Genomic DNA, 251 nt, shown 5'->3' with positions numbered 1-251 from the left:
CACTCTGCATGTAAGTAAGTCCTGTACATCCGCATCTATATGTTGCCAAATCAAGCGTTAAACCCTTAAGAGCCACTCACCATTACGCAAGAATGGTTTATTCCGGGCCTCGCTAGCGTCGCCGGGGAAGACCTTGGCGATCCCTGTAAATGTACACAGAGATTAGGGACTGGATGCTGAGCGGGGCAGAGGCGGGGATTGGGGGGGGGGCGAGGGGCGGCGGCCCTTTGTGCTCACCAAACATCTTCGTA

This window comes from Penaeus monodon, chromosome 32 (genome assembly GCF_015228065.2).
Source record: "Penaeus monodon isolate SGIC_2016 chromosome 32, NSTDA_Pmon_1, whole genome shotgun sequence".
Classification (NCBI taxonomy): domain Eukaryota; kingdom Metazoa; phylum Arthropoda; class Malacostraca; order Decapoda; family Penaeidae; genus Penaeus; species Penaeus monodon.
The sequence above is the reverse complement of the archived record's forward strand: the minus strand, read 5'-3'. Positions refer to the sequence as shown.